The sequence below is a fragment of the Oryctolagus cuniculus genome, chromosome 1 (assembly GCF_964237555.1).
Source record: "Oryctolagus cuniculus chromosome 1, mOryCun1.1, whole genome shotgun sequence".
NCBI lineage: Eukaryota > Metazoa > Chordata > Mammalia > Lagomorpha > Leporidae > Oryctolagus > Oryctolagus cuniculus.
Genome location: NC_091432.1, coordinates 63941478 through 63948816, shown reverse-complemented (window position 1 = coordinate 63948816; position 7339 = coordinate 63941478).

Sequence of the window (7339 nt, the reverse complement as noted above, 5' to 3'; positions counted from 1 at the left end):
TTTTTTTAAAAAAAGCAGTTACCCTGAAGCTACCGTAATAGCAGTTTAAATTCAGAGTAACCTCTGTTTGTGTACAATAAGCACATTCGTGGACATCAGAAATGTTGCTTCAATGTGATATCAGGGTGGGACCCACAAGTACCTCGGATGCATTTCTTGTAGAAATAACGAGGCTAGAGACTGTGTTTACCTTGTCTAGAAAGGCAGAACACTTGAGCCTCACCTTTCCCAATCCCCTACCCTGCAGAAAACCAGGGACGACAAAGAATCCCAGCTTAGAAAGAGGCATCGAGAAGACTCTGAAGCTGGTGTCTAATTGTACAAACTCTTTTAATATGTGAGGCAATCTTTGTTTTGCAGACAAAGGGTTTTCTTTCTCCACAAAGCAGTTGGGGAGCTGTGATTGATAAGAACATACTGTGCTGAGTTAGTGTTCCAAGATCTCAGCACACCCACAGTGGCGGTCAGGAAAGAGTGATGTGGTTGAAACACACATTTTGTAAAAATCTAATTTAATCCTGTTGTAGAGCAAGCCTTGTTTCCAGAGCAACCAGAGCTATGGTGGTCGGCGTTGAGCCAACCACATTCTGCCTTCGTTGATCAACCACAGTAACACTTTATGGATGTTATTCTAAGAATTTTCTTCTGAATTTGGTGGCCTTGTATCCAATTCTATTAAATCCCAAAAAGTGCTTAATGAAAATCAAACCAGCAACTTCACATTTCTCCAAATTCTAAAAGAAGTAATTTTATAGTTTTCTCTGTGGTGATAAGTGCATTTTTATAGAATGCAAATTTGGAAAAGTTGAGCAGGGCATAGTATTATTTTATCTGAAAATTTGGACTTCTTGACTAATATTGAACAGCGTAGCCTTACACAACAGCAATGTAAGCGTGGGTGTTCAAGGGAAGTCTTTTGAACGTTGTGTGTTATAAAAACTGGTGTTTTATACCTGAAACTTCGATGAATCTCTGGAAAGGTTTCTCCTTGAAGCATCTAAGTTAAGTACTCCCAAGTAACTACTCATTTAATTCAGTCATCATCTTGGGCTTTATTATATTTCCTAACTTTCTAACTGATTCTTAGAATCTTTAGAATGTTTAGCACTAGGGTAATCTCTATAGAGAGAGTAAGTTCTAATTTGTGATCTTCAGGCAAAATGGTAAAGCTCTTATATCCTTCTCTAAGGAATTCCAGGACCTCAGCTACCCCCACCTTAAATGGCTAGGCTCCCCCGGGGGAGGATTCTGAGGGACCTTGATTAGAGGTGCCGCTAACAGCAGGACACTTAGCTTTTACATCCTACACAGTGGAAAAGACTCCAATACTCCGGCAGTTCCCCTTCCCTACTCACAGTGTGCCCAAGAACTCTGGGAAACTTGGTGGCGGCGTAGCGAATCAGCAGCTCTGCCCTTGGCTGTGTGCCCTTGGTGATTCTCACTCACTTCTCCCCCTGAGAAGCGCTGGCTTGCACGAGGTCCGAGCTCCTGAACATGGAGTGCGGAGTGCCTCCGCGGTCTTGCCCTGTCTCTCTCTCTCTCTCTCGCTCTCTCTCTCTCTCTCTCTCTCTCCAGTCTCATCCCTCTGCACCCCTTATCTTAGAACTGATGCATCAAGGCTTGGCTCTGAGCATGACAAATTTGAGATGCCCATGAGGAACCTGGATGGGAGGGGGTCAGCAGAATGGGGCCATGTGGGGCTCTGGACTTCAGTAGAGAGGCTTAAGCATAAATCTAAGTGTTAAGAGCATACCCTGAGGGACCAGTGCTGTGGCACAGTGGGTTAGAGCCCCGGCTCTCAGCACTGACACCCCATATGGGCACTGGTTCGAGCCCCAGCTGCTCATCTTCCAATCCAGCTCCCTGCTAATGGACTGAGAAATCAGCAGAGAATGGCCCAAGTGTTTGGGCCCCTGCACCCACTTGGGAGACGTGGAGGAAGCTCCTGACTCCTGGCTTCAGTTCAGCTCAGCTCCAGCCATTGCAGCCGTTTGGGGAGTGAACCAGTGGATGGAAAACCTCTCTCTCTCTCTCTCTCTCTCTCTCTCTTTCAAATAAATAAAATAAATCTTTAAAAAAGAAAAGCATAGCCTGAGTAGCTCGTATCAGGAGAGTGGGATGAAAATGTGCAAAGTGAGAGCTCGGCGTGTAGTGCGGTGCTTACGGTGCTGTCTGAGATGCCTGCAGCCCACGTGAGAGCGCCTGGGGCCAAGCCCTGGCTCTGTTTCTGTTCTGGCTCCCTGCTAATGCGCAGCCTGGGAGACAGAAGGCAGAAGTACTTGGGCTGCTGCCATATGTGTGGACGATGCAAACTGAGTTCCAGGCTCCTGACTTTGACCTCACCCAGAACTGCCTGTGGCAGGCAATGAACCAGCCAATGGAAGACCTCTTTATCTCTGTTTCTTTCCCTTTCTTTTTATTTTTAAAAGATTTCTTTGTATATTTGAAAGAGATATTTTCCATATACTGTCTCACTCCTCAAATGCCCTTAACAGCCAGGTGTGGGCCAGGCTAAGCCAGGGGCCAGGAGCTTCATCGAAGTTTCCTCCTGGTCTTCCTCATAGGTACAGGGGCCCAAGCACTTGGGCCATCTTCTATTGCCTTCCCAGGCACATTAGCAGGGAGCTGGATCAAAGAGAAGCAGCTGGGTCTCAAACCAGCGCCCATATGGGATGCTGGCATCACAGGTGGCGTTACCCACTATGCCACAAACACTGGCCCTTCTCCCTTTCAAATATATGAAAATTAACTAAAAATTTAAAAAAGAGACTATGGAAAGTAAAATGAGAACTAGAATTATTTCTGGACAGTCTTTGGCGTAATGTTGTGACATTCTCACCAAGAAGGATGGGAGCTCGTGGTTTCTAAAGTAATCATCTGAGAACTAGGCTTGGGGGCCATGTTCCTATGGGCAGCGGTGTTAGCTTTCTTCCCCAAAGGCTGACATTTCAAAGCCAGTTCACAGTGTGCTCAGCTCACGTGGGCTGCTGTCCCGGCTGAGCCTTGCCACACGGAGCACCTCTGACACGAGGGGTGGCAGCCTCCCTTGCCCACTGCCCAGGCACCTGTGTCAGTGAGCTTCAAACACAGGGGCTTACAAGAGTCTTAGATGACAGGGTGCCGTGATGCCTGTAATTCTATGTCACCTTGACATGCATCCTGAATATAATTTTAACCCTTGAGGCCAATGCTGTGGCACAGCAGGTTAAGTGCCGCCATCCCACATGGATACTAGTTCAAGTCCTGGCTGCTCCTCTTCTGATCCAGCTCTCTGCTATGGCCTGGAAAAATCAGAGGAAGATGGCCCAAGTGTTTGGGCCTCTTTACCTACTTGAGAGACCCAGAAGAAGCTCCAGGCTCCTGGGTTCAGCCTGGCGCAGCCCCGGCCATGGTGGCCATTTGTGGAGTGAACCAGCAGGTGGAAGATTCTCTCTCTCTCTCTTTAATCCTGACTCTCATCTAAATAAATAAATCTTTAAAAAAAATGTTTAACTTTCTCATATCAGACATAGGACTCAGTCAGCCTTGATACAGTTTCCAGTTCTACAGCTCCTGCCCCAACCCCCCAGGATCCTCAACGTGGTCCAGCAGATCTACCTTGTGCTGCCCCCAGTGGGACAGCAAGATAAACCTACCTGGTTGACGTTGATGATTCGCACACTAGACATGGCCTGCGGACGTGTCACCATCACCTCTCAGCCACAGCGTGACCTCTGGAGATTGAACCTGCTGGCTTTAAGCCCACCCATTAAAACTCCCCGTAAGAGGCACCAGTGATGGCTCGCATAACTGGGCTCCTGCCGCACAGGTGGGAGATCTGGCCCATGTTCCTGGCTTCAGCTCCCCAGACATTGCAGGCATTTGAGAGAGTGAACCAGTGGATGGGAACTCTCTCTCTTTCTCTCTGCCTCTCAACTAACTACATAAATTTAGACTAAAACAAATTCTCCATGGGAAGCCTGCTTGGTAACACCCTGAACAAGAGTAAAGGTGTTGGCCCATAGGTCATCTTTCCTGCCTGCACTTCCTGGCCTCCATATGTGTGGCCTGCTGGACCACACAGGACCTGCCAGTGATATGATGTTTATTTCTACCCCACATCTCTCCTGATCATTGAAGGGGTGTTTTCCCTTGAGAGAACCTAAATTAAAACAAAAGAGAGGGTAGCAGTTGATGTGTGCACGGAGCTGGAGGGAGATAAGCATATTCCTGTTTTGGCCTGAAAAATCTAGGCTTGAATAATCAGAAGGGAGAGGCCACGTTGTACAAGGGATCGTGTGGGACATGGGCTCTGGCAGGGCTGCTTCAAGGACCTGGGGGATAAACTGCATGATCTTAGGTTGTTGTAAAATAGACTGCATGTCCATCCTTCAAGAGTTTTCCTTTTTCCAGATCTGATCCCGCCTCCCTACTCAGAGACCCTTTCCCTCTCTCCCTCCCTGCCTCCCTCCTTCCCCACCCTACTCCACCCCCCTCATTTAGGAGACAGAGAGAAGTCTTCTAACCCTGGTGCACTCTCCAAATGGCTGCAACAGCCAGGGCGGGGCCAGGCTGAAACCAGGAGTATCCCCCGGATCTCTCACATAGGTACAAGGACCAAGCACTTGGGACCATTTTCCGTTTTTCCCTCAAGCCATTAGCAGGGAGCTGGATTGGAAGTGGAGCAGCTGGGACCTGGAGCCGCAGGTGGTAGCTTAACCTGCTGTGCCCCAGTGCCAGCCTCTTGGAGTATTTCTTAGCCAGAACTGACTTTGTGGCTTTGGATCTTGACACGTAACCCTTACGGCCACAGTCACTCCAAGCCTCAGCTCTCCCGGCCCCATGCTAACCCCAATGGCTCCCCAGAGAACATTCCTCACTCTCAGAGACCCTTCCGCTTTGGAGGCCAGCGCTCAGCTGCCAGGTACCTGATCTGCGCGGTTCCCGGTGCCTCCGTCCCGGCCCCCTCTGACAGCAGTGCCTGGGAAGGCAGTGCTGTGGCCTTTGTATCCTGGAGAGATGCGCTTTCAGTTTCAGATCTGATGTGAATGGGAAGCAGCGTGGAATACGAACTTGGTAGTATGTGCGCTGCTCTGCACGTTTTCCTTTCTCTGTCCTAGGGATGCTCGGGCCCTTGTGTGCCCTCCCCAGGGGATCACTGTGTGCACAGTGGCTTGCAGGTAGAGGCTACTGCTAGGTCCTTTCTGCCTGTGTTAGGTTTTATAGATTATCTGAGCCACGCGAGGGGATTAGGTCAAGGAGAAGGGAGAGGTGAATTATTTTTTAAAGATTTATTTATTTGCTTGAAAGAGTTACACAGAGGCCGGCGCCGAGGCTCAATAGGCTAATCCTCCACCTAGCGGCGCCAGCACACCGGGTTCTAGTCCCGGTCGGAGCACCGGATTCTGTCCCGGTTGCTCCACTTCCAGGCCAGCTCTCTGCTGTGGCCAGGGAGTGCAGTGGAGGATGGCCCAAGTCCTTGGGCCCTGCACCCACATGGGAGACCAGGAGAAGCACCTAGCTCCTGGCTTCGGATCAACATGGTGCACCGACCGCAGCACGCCAGCCATGGTGGCCATTGGAGGGTGAACCAACGGCAAAAGGAAGACCTTTCTCTCTGTCTCTCTCTCTCACTATCCACTCTGCCTGTCAAAAAAAAAAAAAAAAAGAGTTACACAGAGAGAGAAGGAGAGGCAGAGAGAGAAAGGAAGAGAGGTAGAGGGGGAGGGGGAGGGGGGGAGAGGGGAAAAGAGAGAGAGAGGGTGGGGGGGGGAGAGAGAGGTCTTCCATCCACTGGTTCACTCCCCAGTTGGCCACAACAGCCAGAGCTGATCTGCCAGGAGCCAGGAGCTTCTGGGTCTCCCATGTGGGTGCAGGGGCCCGAGGACTTGGGCCATCTTCTGGTGCTTTCCCAGGCCATAGCAAAGAGCTGGATCAGAAGTGGAGCAGCCGGGACTTGAACCCACGCCCATATGGGATTCCAGCAGTGCAGACAGTGGCTTAACCTGGTACGCCACAGCACCAGCCCTGATGGATGCTTTTTTTTTTTTTTTTGGCTCATTTTTTACATCCTTAGTCACTCCTTTATAGGAGTCCAACACCTGGCTACAACTGGGTCATGAACTAAGCGTCCAAGCAGAGTGATTATTGATCTTGCACACAGGTTCCTTTGAAAACTACCAGCTTCTCTTGATTCTAGATCCTTGTAATAAATTGACTGGGTAGCTGGATTCAGGCACCAGGCTGCCAGGAATCTAGTGTCCTGTGCATCATATGAAGGAGTAGAGCTTCCACCAAGATAATGGCGCGGCGACCCTTTTGGTATCCACTGCTGTAACAGACGTCGCAGAGAAACAGAGCCCGAGAGGACGATGGTGCAGTCCGCTTACCCTGGTGGATATTTGGAGGCAGCTCACTCTTAGATCTTGCAAGGAGGAAGCCCACCTTTTGCTTTCACTCGAGATCTACCTAGTGATCTTGGAGCTACACATTTCCATGCTTGGTGCTGAGCTGTTCTTAGCGAATGGTGCCAACATGGTACAACTTTCTTCTTTAATCCCATAGGATATGTTGGCCTAAAATATATCATTCAGTGGCTCCAATGATAAGGATCTATAGGAAATCAGGTACCTGGATTAAAGGCACAAAGCCCCTCTGGCTGTGGAAAGAGAAGTGCGAGTGTGAACACGAGTAAGGAGAGTTTATTAAGGGAGGTTGACGCAATGGGGAGATGCTCAAAGCGAAAGCCAGAAGCCTCTCGGGGCAGGGGTCAGCAAGCCAAACTGTGATTTGTGAGAGGCCATGGGAAAGAAGAAGGTGGCTGTGGAAAGAGGAAGGCAGTGCTAAAACTGCTGGGGCTGGGTGATTCGGGCTTAACTGAGCCTGGGAGACAATCAGGGCTGCTTGTGGTCAGGGTGAGGCAGGCTCAGGGCTGAGCGAAGCCGATAAGTGCTGGTGTAACAAGTTCCACCCAACCCGGCCTGTCCAATGTCAGTCTCTCCTCTTAGTCAAGACAGGCCGGGAAGGACTGCCCTTCAACAATTCAGAGACGAGGAGAACCTGACGTATGGGATGGCCAAGTCTAACAGTCCTGTTGGTGATGACGTTCTAGAAGGTCCAGTTAGACCATCTCTTGGGCATCCTTGCAAAGGTCCTTCAGATCAGGCATCTTAAAAGTGGGATGCCAGGGCCTGCTCTGTGGCACACTGGGCTAAGCGCTGCCTGCAATGCTGGTATCCAACATTGGACACCAGTTCGAATCCTGGCTCTTCTACTTCGACCTAGCTCCCCGCTAATGTGCCTGGGAAGGCAGCAGAGGATGGCCCAAGTGCTTGGGCCCCTGTACCCATGTGGGGTCCTC